Below are 10,682 nucleotides of genomic sequence, written 5' to 3'. Positions count from 1 at the left end.
TAAAATGAGTTACTTTGACTTGGGTTCAGGTTGGGCCTGAATTAGCTCGTTAAAGCTCACCTCATTCTGAGATCCAAAATTTAAAGCGCTCCCAACAATATCATTAGGAACTCCTCTTGCAGAGTGACCCTTCCCTACAATTACCTTCCAATAGCAGCAGTGGGTGGGACTAGAGCTGTGTGCAAATGGCCTCTTGAAATTCTCCACCTTACTCGTGGGCAGAGAAATTTGGGAGTCAATTTCACTGAATTTCTCCAGGAGGAGAAATACTCAACAGTTTCTCCCAGGTAGGGCTCCCCATTGGCAGGGCTTATAACAGAGCTTCTTTCTTTTTTGGTAAGGGTTTTGGGGATTTTGAGCTGCAACAGCATCAACTGTCTTGGCTGGCCAGACCCCAGTTTGCATCACTGCAGTGCAGGTGGGGGCAGGGTTGTGTCCAGCTCCAGGGATGAGGTGGAGTTCGTGCTCTGCCAAAATCTGTCCTCCATTTTCTTGAAAGTGTTCTCCCCCCATGAAAGAGGCTCCCATTGTTCTGCCTCATTCAGGATGTTTTATAATGTATTTTGTGGTGGTTTTGAGCTCACCTAATCACAGCTAGCCTCCCAGGCTGCCTGCGTGTCCTGATCTGCAAAAGCCCTACAGGAGGAATTACCTCATTTCAGTCAAAGCCCAGCCCTCAAACTGGGCTTTGACTGAAGTGTAGGAAGCTGAGGAAGCTACAGGCAGCCAGAGAGATGACCGTACAATGAAAAACAGGACACTTGTGCCCACTCCTCAGCCACCTCCTAAGCAAGGTAAGCCCAAGAAACCCAAACCCAACCCATGAGAGTTCCTCCTAAATTTCCTCACCATCGAATTACTTTTGGAATGCAATTTCTCTTCTATCACATAGAATGAGAATAGTGGAAAAAAGGTGTGGGTGGAATTTTTGGCTCAGCACTTGGTGGGATACAAAGGGATGGTTTCTGCTCTTCAGTGTCATTAGGTCTGAAGGTCTTAGAGAAGGCTGAAGGCTGAATACTGGGGCAGTGAATGAGATATCTCCACAACAGAAGGACTTCGACCATGAGGAACGACACGGCACCCTTTTTGCGGGTCTTGAATTTCTTTTTGTGTGAAATGGGAGAGAGAGAGTCTGGATGTTTACAGGAGATACTTCCCTCCACCTTGCCATACACGAGAAGAAAGGTGAAAGGAACACCATGCATGGACAAGATATTGCTGTCTTCAGGTCAGCCCCAGTCCAGGCACTCAGATAAATCAATATTTATGGCTTGAAGCAGTCAGAAGTCTTTATGTGGAAACTCTGCTATTTGCAGAGTTCTCTCAAGCATGCGTGACAGCCCCACCGTACCTTTTGAAGGGAATGGAGTCTGATGAGCCCTTTCCCAGGGCACACTTCTTCTTAGCTTCTCCTCCAGCCAGGCTTCATTAGGTTGAAAGCACATCAAAGCTGTGTACTAAATCTCCTATAGAAGCCAGGGGCACCGAATAAAAGAGAATGCTCTTTTACTAAACCAGAAGCTAGTGCTGAAGTGTGTTGACTAGAAAATGAATTTGTGGGAGGTGGAGAAAGGAAGCCAGATGAGTACAGCTGTGAAACAATTAGAGGGACAGATGAGCATTTAGACTAAGGATGAGAGGATCCCTCCCCCCCCAAACCAGGCTTTCTCAAAACATTTTTTCTACCGGAAGCATAGGAGTTGAATTCCCCCACCCCACCCCAAGTCAAGGTGTAAAGTACCCAAAGCCAGTCAATGTATTTTAGCACCTGAGGTAGAAAACTCAAACTGCACCTCTTCCTGACAATAAAAATAAATTCATGTCATAACCCCAAATGTGCCGCCCTTTTAGGACACCTAAGATCAGCTACATGAGGGAGACTAACCAAATTAGAATGTAGCAATTTGCTGGATTTTGCACTTCTGCATGTGTTGTGACACAGTTTGTGGCTCAAAAAACAAAATACAAAAATGCATTTGAAATAGGGATGGAGGAGCCCACCCCAATCCTATATCAGTGGGCACCAGCTGAAATGCTGCCCCTGCTCAAGCCCCCATCCCCGGACCCGCACTTGAGTCCCCACAACCTCACCGAGCCACCTGCACTCACCCTGGATCCCGTCCATGAGCGCCCACCAATTTGCCATTTACACCTCCAATATTGCACAGATCAGCCTTTTCCTGCCTGAATTCATGCATATTTAAATATACACATTTCTAATGACCTCCTTTCTTCCTTGAAAAAAGGCTCGGCAAAATGGCAGGCAGTCATGGATGGATCCGGGTGAGTGGGGAACTTCCAGGAGGGCGCGAGCAGGGAATAGTGAAGCCAGAGGGTGCGGTCCAGGGGTGTCAGTGGGTGGGAGCCCAACGGACTCCTGGACTGAGTCGGGTGTCTGCACCACCTCTATTTTGGAAATGCATTTACTTGGCTCAGGATCACAATACCTGATGGACTGCCTCTCCAACCTGAACATACCCAGACGCTTCAGTAAACATCTGAGGCCTTCCTCCAAGGGAGGCTCAGAAGGTGGCAACAAGGGAGAGTGTCAAGGTTCCCTTGCCCCCCCTCTTTCCTCCAGCACTCACAACACACAAAAAGAGAGGCTTCAGTCTCATGCCTTGAAGTCATTATTCTCTGGTTCATTACAGATGCAAATCCTCAAAGGCTCTCTGGCTATAACGGAATGCCTCCAGTGGATTGAAATGGGAGTAAACAAGAGTTGCCTGTAGTTTGAAAAGAAGGCTGTCTAACTAGGCTAACTTAGAGAGGGAGGTTCTGCCCCTCACCTGCTGCTTCCCTTCATAGCCTATCATACATTGCTAACTGGTTCGAACGTCTAAGCTCCACCCCTGATGTTTCCCTCTTAGCTCTGCATCTTCACCTGGCATCCCTTAGGTCACAGACCTCAAGGTCCTCCTGCTGCTGCTCGCTGTTTCTCACCAAGGGGGGTAAGGATGAGGTTTCATGCCCGGCCATCTGGGAGCTGGTAACCTGAGAAGCATGCCTATCCATATCTGAAGTGGCCTGTGAAAAAACCTCCCCCAGTTCTGGATGCTCCTCTTCTGAATCTGAGCTGCTAACTGTGAACTGTCTCCCTGCACTCAGAATCAATCCTGACATCATCCCCACTTCCATGAGGCCTCCTCCCCATCTCTCCCCATGGGGCCACGGGCTTGTGGGGGTAGTGCCGGTGAAAACGGCAACTAGCAAGGGGCATGCTAGTTGAGCTGTTAACTCCCTATGCTCAGAATCAATCCTGACAGAGAGCGCCTTCTCAGTGGTGGCCCCCCAACTTTGGAATGAGCTCCCCACTGAGGCCTGCCTGGAACCAACACTGTCATCTTCTCAGTGCCAGGTTAAGACTGCCCTCTACTCCCAGGCATTTGATGGCATATAATGGGGACATTTATGTCTGCTGTCTTGAACAGGTCTATTATTATAAATATTGTTTACTGAATTATTTTTAGCTGTTTAAATTGTTTTAAATTTCATAAAAAGAAGAAGAAGAAGCTTTAGGCTGTTTTAAACATACTGTTGTGTTTTGTACTGTTATTGTTGTATTTTTTATGAATTGTGGTAAACTGCCCAGAGAGCTTCAGCTATGGGGCAGTATAGATGATGATGATGATGATGATGATGATAATAATAATAATAATAAAAATAATTGCACATTTTGAGAAAAAATACAGAGAGAACATGTATGTAAATACAACTGTGATTGTTTTTCTTTTTAAAAAATGTATTGAAATCATATTCAGGACACATTCATTCTACAATCCAAAAGCCACAAAAAAAAAGGGAATATCACATTTCTCTTTTCTTCATAACTGGAAAATAGAATTAAAAAGAGAAATATGTAAACAGTACACTGCAAACTCTAGAGCCCAAGGTTCTTTCAATGTCCCAACAAAATTTGTTCTGATTAACTTTGCTCTTAGTTGAAATTAGGGATGTACAGATTGTATAAAATCCATTCCATCTATGTTTCATGGATTGTCAGGTGCCTTTCATTCTGTCATCCACCCACTGACAGAATCTGATTTTTTTGTTTCCAAATATGCACAAATTTGCATTTGTGCAAATTCACACATGTGGAAATGTGCAAATTCCCCCCCCCCCCAACCCAATGGGCATTTTCATGCTTTAGGTTATGGGGGAAATGTGCATTTTGGGTGGGTTTTTTAATGCATATTTTTCTATGATAAAATTAGTGCATAATTCTAGAAGGTTAGAAAAATGGTCCACAAGTCCATGGAAACCAGCCAATGGGGGAAAGCCAGTCGGCTGTGGAAGCTGCAGGTTAGATTCATGAAAATCCAAACTCATCAGTTCCATTGTGGATTTCTCCGACACCCCTAGTTCAAACATTGATACACTATTATCAGACCCAGCAAATAACAGCCCCACTGAAATATTCACATGAAAATGGAAGGGAATGGACTTATGGGTGAATGTATATGAAAGTAATATGGACCAGAATTAGACTCATTTACTGAAAAAAACAAAAAACAAAAACATGCAGTGGTTTTTACTATCCTGTGTAAGAATTAAATTTAAAGATACTATATCTAATTAAGCATCTCATCAAGCAGACCACCTACTTACTAGTGATAGGCTCTTACTTCCTGTCTATATCTGGTTTAGAGTAGGGATGTCAGAGAATTCCACCATGGATCTTGGTGAGGCCAAGTGCCAGTGCATTCGGCCCCCCGAAATCCGTGGCGGAACGGCCTACCACCCCCCCTGTGGATCCCCCCCAGAACGAGACTTACCTGGGGCAGATGTTCCAGGTGGCGGCGGCGGCTGGTCTTCCGACCGGCTGCCACTGCCGCCATTTGCAATCTTGGTTTTTTTTTTTTTTTTACAAGACGTGATAGGCTACATAAAGATTTACGTAGCCTATCATGGCTGGGTAAAACAAAAAACAAAACAAACCGCGTACACAAATGGCTTTACGTAGGCTAAAACGGTGAATCAAAAAGGGACGCAAATAGCACCCGCTACGCTATTTGCGTTCCCCTTTATTTTCGCCGTTATAGTCTATGTAAATATTTACATAGACTAAGATGGCAAAAAATAAGGAACGCAAATAGCGGTGGCCATAGCTGCCGCCATTTGCGTACGCGGGTTGTTTTTTTTTTTACCCAGAGCCCTCCGCGGCCGGAAATCCGGCTGCAGATGGCTCTGGCCTGGGCCTGGCCGACTGCTCTGCGGAGCTGCCACGGAGCACAGCCAGCTGTGGAGGATTCCGGGGAGGAGGAACGGATCGCCTCCCCCCCATGGAGGATTCCGGGGGGAGGGACAGAACGCCTCCCCCCCCACCATCAACATAATCCACGGAAAGGTAAGTGACTTTCATACATCCCTAGTTTAGAGAGATTTGTGTGCCTTAAGAAGAAATGAGTCATAGCCAAACAGAACAGTTTCTTTAGAAATAGATGCTCATAGAATATAGTTTAAAACATTTCAAACACCTGACAATCAAACCAAAAAGCAAGCAAACACATTCTTAAGTTCAGCATTCTTGAATACATCAGGCTTATTTTGGAGATTATATATATATATATATACACACACACACACACACACGCACACACACAAAATAGCTCATCCTCAATTTCTATCTCTTTTTTACATGGACTTGACATCTCTAATTAGGAAATTTTACATACAGGCAAGTGAATTTACCCCCAGCTGGGAAAACATGGCTTAGCAAGAGTTTTACATCTGCCCTCATTGATCTACAGATTATCTCACATTCAAGGCTGTGCAGCCTTTGGGAGAAGGAAAGAGATGTGGGAAAGTGCATAGAAAATCTTTCTTCAGCTTCTAGGTTCAACAGATCACGTTTGGCAGCCTGCAGACAGGGAGATGGATTTGTATTGTTTCTTTTTTCATCCAATAAGTGATTGCAGATGGGGAGGGGAAGAACGAGTTGGACACTGAGAGCTGAGATTAAACAGGGTATAACTTTATTGAAAGAGCATGGCATAACCCCACAAACTGAGAACAGGGTGGAAGGGGTGGTGGTACTTTAACTCTTCCCAAAAAGTTGCTTAGGAAGACTGGCATGGATAACCAGCTGCAATATCCCCCTGGCAGCCCAAACTCAAACTTGAGGCACACGTGATGAGTGATGATCCATTTCCCTTATTTTGACTTATTACAACATTGTCAAAAATAAAACTTGATGGGATAGTTTGCACAACTGCATCAGAATTCTTTTTGTGCAGTCTTTTTTTACTGATGTGTGTACGCACTCTTGTGCATTGGGAGAACAGCAGAGCAAAAAAGAATCTTCACGCAATAGTATGTACAATCGCAACAAGGTGTTGGGGAATGGTGCCATAAAATACTCATCTACATCAGTAATTTAGAGAGGGGAAATGCAGGACGGAATGGAAGGGGACTGAAAGCTGCACACAACTCTGTGTCACACAACTTTTGAGTGAAAGAAGCAGATTAGCCTCAAAGGTGATTTGTACCCTGTCCCTAGTTCCCACAGCCAAGAGGCAATGATGGTTCTTTTTAGGATTCAGAATCAGTGAATATACTCATACTTATGGGTGAAGGCTAAAGATTGTATTAAGCAAGAATAAACTAACACAACAAGTAAGTAAAACACTACAGGGCAATAATTGCAGCAAGAAACTACAACATAATAATGCTTACATCCCTACAGTCACTGGGAACTGTCAGGAATCAGATCGTCCTTTCCCTTTACAATCAACATCACAAAGAGATGAAGCTTCAGGCTAATGCGACTTTATTTTCCTAGAGATCAGCCTTTCTACCAATGTAGATTCAAGGAAGCTCTCAGACTGCCTCAGGCCCTAAACGACTAATCTGCAATCTCTAACCAGGGAAGATGAACCGGAGGGTAGTGAAGCTGCCGACAGTTTGCCCGTGAACCTCATAGCCAAACTTGCTTCACAGTGATGCCCCTCCCTTAGGGTGGCTTCCTCCTACATTGGCTTCTAGGAGTGGCTATCTTGGTGGAGCGTCTAAGCCCTGTCACCAACTTTTCCTGCTTTGCTTGGCGACGCACCCTAGCGTCACTCCCGTCACACCCCTCTTCCTTTTCCTTCTCAGGAACTTGAGTTGTCATGGTGGAGGGAGGGGGCAGCGACTCACCCTGGGCTATCTGTTTGTCCAGGCCTTAAGAGGAATCTCTCCCAGCATCTTGGGGCTCTAGGGAAGGTCCCTCCCCTGGGCTCTGATCCAGCTGTTCCAACTCTGATTCAGAATCAGAGCTATCAAACATCTCAAGGGGCTTGGATTCATCCTGGAGAGGAACCCCCTTAGAAGCAGTGATGAATGAACTCCAATAAAGGCCTGGCACACAGTACCTTTTCTGATTGTCCTGCTTTGAAATTCCACCCTGGGAATATCCCAGGGATTCATATATACTATTATGCTGATATTAAACTCACCCATGTCCTGGCCATACCCCAATTACTTTGAGAATGCTTACATGCTCTTGCAAAGTGAAAGGATTAGTTTAGCACATGGCAAGCAGCCAGTATAGATAGCTATATGACCATCCCAGACATTCCCAGCCATACTCGGTGGTAGACCTTGAAGTCTAGCCAAGGGCTATCTGAAGGTAAATAATAACCTCTGGATCCATACCATCTCAAAGAGATAGCTGACTCTGGAAAATAATAAGTGAACAGCTTAAAGCAAGCAGGCCCAATCAGAACTCTAGGCACAGAAGGAGTAATTTGTTCTTCAACACCAACTCCCCGAAATAACAATTGTCTTCCTCATTTCCACTACAGTGGCAACACTCACATATGCCAGAAATGCAGGGGGTGGAAATAGAGGAAGGAATTGAAAGGACTGAAAGCTGCACCAAGTAAAGTTCTTTTCCTAGGCCCTGGGAAACATGAGGTAGCCACCTTGATGAATCTAAGCAGGTTTGAGTCTATTCAGTGCCTGGATGGGTTGAAATGCATGGATGACTGTGAAGTCACATGTATATATGTTATGAATCTCTGTGTGTTAATGTTACAACTGTATTTTTCTGGGCAGTAGATCTAGAGTGAGAATGGTATGAGTGAAAGAAGGCATGGCGTATTTCACGTGTGTGATGATTGGCTGAGTGACTGGAAGGGTGAAATGGTGTGATGTATAAACCAGGGCCAGTGCCTGTGGAGTTTAGGCAGAGGAGAGATAGGTAGGGCTTGTGAGGAGATCGTGCCTAGGATCTGTGTTTATAGAATCAGAGCGGTGACTGAGTGTGGATGTGTGAGAGGATATATAGAAGGTTTTAAAGTGACTTATTACTGTAACTCGGTTATCAATGTGCAGGAAGAGAGCAAAGTAGTAATTTACTGTTTAACAACCTAATTCTATAAATAATAAATATTATTCTGTTTTTCAAAATTCTGCAGCTATAGCTTGTGGCTACCAAAGGGTAAAAGTGATAAAGGTAACAATATATGTCAGAATAGTGAGTGTGCCCTCAACATCTCAAGAAGTAAAGGTGTTGGAGCTGAGGTAAAGGTCAGTCTTACTGTGTGTGGTGGCACACAGTCTTACTGTGTGTGGTGGAAGGTGTTGCCTGCTATGTGAAAGGCCTTATAGAAAAGGTATTTACACTGGTAAATAGGCAGGAATGCCACAGTGACCACTCAGGAATCCTATATAGAGCACCTTGAGCAGTAGGAGCTTGGGACCAAGGTCCCAGGTCCCTGCAGCCTGGGTGTGAATGTAAAATGATGGGGGCAATAGCAAAGAGACCCTGCAGCAGCCCCAGAAAATGCTGGGGCCCCATGAGCACTGACGTTGTTCTTCCTTATATTAAAATATTTTAGAGTTGGGAAGCACCCAGCATGGTTACAGATGCTCACGTTATTATTTTTATATTATTATCATTTTCTGCCACGATGGAATGCTTATTCCCAGATAATTGTATTTCACACCATTTTATTCCTGTACATGTAAAACTGTACAAGCTGAGAGTATTCTTTTTACTAAGGATGTCAGAGGAATCCATTTGGGTGGAGGGTGAAGCTCACCCAGCTTTTATCAGCTTGCCACCATGGCCTTTGGCTCGCTTTCCCGTGAGCTGGCCTGACTCGATCTGTATTGAGTCAGGCCAGCTCACAGGTTTTCCATTTTTTTTAATTCCATAAATAGAAATGTGTGCAAATGGCTGGGTGCAATTTGCATGACTTATGCAAATTCTGGCTATAATTTGTGTCATTTGCAGAAATTGCAGGTACAATTTGCACATTTGCGAATGAATTGCAGCTGTGATTTGCACATTTGCGGATGAATTTATGGAAACCACACAAACAGTGCTGTGCAATTTACACACATTTCTATTTATATTAAAAAATAAATAAATCCTGGATCTCAGAAAAAGCTGGGTGAGTTGGGTGCATGCTGGGAGTCCATCGAGCCCCAAAAGGATGAACTCCCCAGTGATGGACATCCTTACTTTTTATCAGAGTTTGTAAACAGGTTGCGGGGAGGGCTTTTTTGCTGTAATATATCAGGAATATATAACAAGTTGTGTAACATGGAGTAGCAGGGAGGGGGAGAAGAGAAATGTTAGTTTTAATACACGTGATTGTTTAAAGCCCCCCACCCCATAAGATCATTAAGTTCAGGATCTAATATTACCTAGCTGCACCACAGACCTTGAGTTCCATGATGGAAGAAAGGCAGGAGATGATAGATAGATAGATAGATAGATAGATAGATAGATAGATAGATACTGTGCGTGCATATATATATATACTGTGCAAATTCTGCTCCATCTGTGTTCCGTGAATTGTCAGGAACCTTTAATTTCATCATCCACCCACAGACAGATGTGAATTTTTTTTTTCATCATGCAGAAACGTATGGAAATAATTGCATGAATATTTACATCATTTACCTCAGGACATAGTGGTAGGTGACAGTATTGCAGCCGAAACTCTCCCCACGACCTGAGTTCAATCCCAGCAGAAGCCGGGTCTTGGGTAGCTGGCTCAGGTCAACTCAGCCCTCCATCCGTCCGAGGTCGGTAAAATGAGTACCCAGCTTGCTGGGGGAAAGGTAGTCACGACTGGGGAAGGCAATGGAAAACCACCCTGCTATAGTCTGCTATGAAAATGTCAGCATAAGCGGCATCCCTCTAGGGGTCAGTAATGACCCGATGCTCGCACAGGAGGAACCTTTCCTTTCCCTCATTCCATTCAACATTTCCTCAGCAGAAACGTACATATTTTTCTACGGATTTATATGCATAACTTTTGGGAAAGTAAAAAAATAATCTGAAAGTCCACGGACTCCACATGGCCTGAGGGGGGCACTCTGCAGTAGATTCCGCAGGTCAGATTCTTAGAACTCTGAGCTCATTTTAATCAGTCTCAGTTCTTTTTGTTATTGTATTTAAAAAATGGATCAATGGGAGTACTGCCCTGGTTTTATTTCAGAAACATAAGCAGGTAATTTCAGGGGAGGAATTTGGATGACAAAAAATTTGAAAGCATCTCTAGCCTTATTATACATTTATTCATGTATTATTTAACTGAAGTATTTTTATGCCTCTCATTAGCCAAAAAAGGCTCCCCAAACAGCTTACATATAATCAAGTAAACAAGAGATGTTTAGGGCTTGTGGTTGGAGGAGACAGGGGTGAGTAGATTGCTTTGTGTATTTATTTATTTTATTTATTA

Source organism: Heloderma suspectum, chromosome 9 (assembly GCF_057233095.1).
Source record: "Heloderma suspectum isolate Gila_16-S chromosome 9, 16-S_ref, whole genome shotgun sequence".
Lineage (NCBI taxonomy): Eukaryota > Metazoa > Chordata > Lepidosauria > Squamata > Helodermatidae > Heloderma > Heloderma suspectum.
Note: the sequence above shows the minus strand (reverse complement) of the source record.